This window comes from Microtus ochrogaster, linkage group LG5, assembly GCF_000317375.1.
Source record: "Microtus ochrogaster isolate Prairie Vole_2 linkage group LG5, MicOch1.0, whole genome shotgun sequence".
In the NCBI taxonomy this organism is placed as follows: Eukaryota; Metazoa; Chordata; class Mammalia; order Rodentia; family Cricetidae; genus Microtus; species Microtus ochrogaster.
In genome coordinates, this window is record NC_022031.1 from 47,334,466 (window position 1) to 47,335,261 (window position 796).

Here is a 796-nt window from a genome sequence, read left to right on the forward strand (position 1 = left end):
GGAACAACTTCTCTCCCACAGCGCACTGAAAGAGCAGGGGGCAGAAAGAGGAACAAGCCAAGGGTGTTTTCTGCAAATATTAGGTTGTGTCTCTGTGCACAAATTAGCCAGCTCTTCTTATTCCTTGCTCCACTGCATCCTCAAGTTACAACAGAAGGAGTCTTGGAGCCCCCAGCTGTAGTTACTATTCGCATCTTTGCAGCACATTGTTCTCTTCCTGTCCTCTAGCCTGGCCACCAAGATTCCAGGCACCCACGACCCTGTCCTGCCTTTCGTACATTTGAACCCTGCTTCTGGCCTTCTTTGTCGCTGTACCCATGCTCCAACTTCTACACAACAATCTGGGCATTTGGGAACTCTGAGTTGCTTGACAATAGGCCCGGAGCCCATTTTCAGTGTTGGTTTGGGGTTCTTTTCAAGTCTTTGTAGACCTGGGGTCCACATACTACAGAAGGCCTTTCACTGAAATAGATCGAGCTCTGGGTAGGAAGAAATTAGAGAGAAGGGAATTAGGAGTCTCCATTTGTTTCCTTATCTTAAGTTCCTCCATTGCCAGGAAGAGCCTTGCTTCAAGGCCTTGTTTAAACACCAGCCCTTCCCAGAGTAATGCCTGATTGTCCAACCAGAATCTTTTACCTCTTGTCGTAACTGTACTACTCTGCTACTCAGGACTGTCAGTCTTGTATTGAGTCTGCTTGTCATGTCTTTTTCCCCTTTCTGGCTCCACCCACATACCTGAGCTTTGTAATTCAGGCTGTATCTTTTCGTTTTTTTAGGTTTGTTTTTTTTTTTTTTT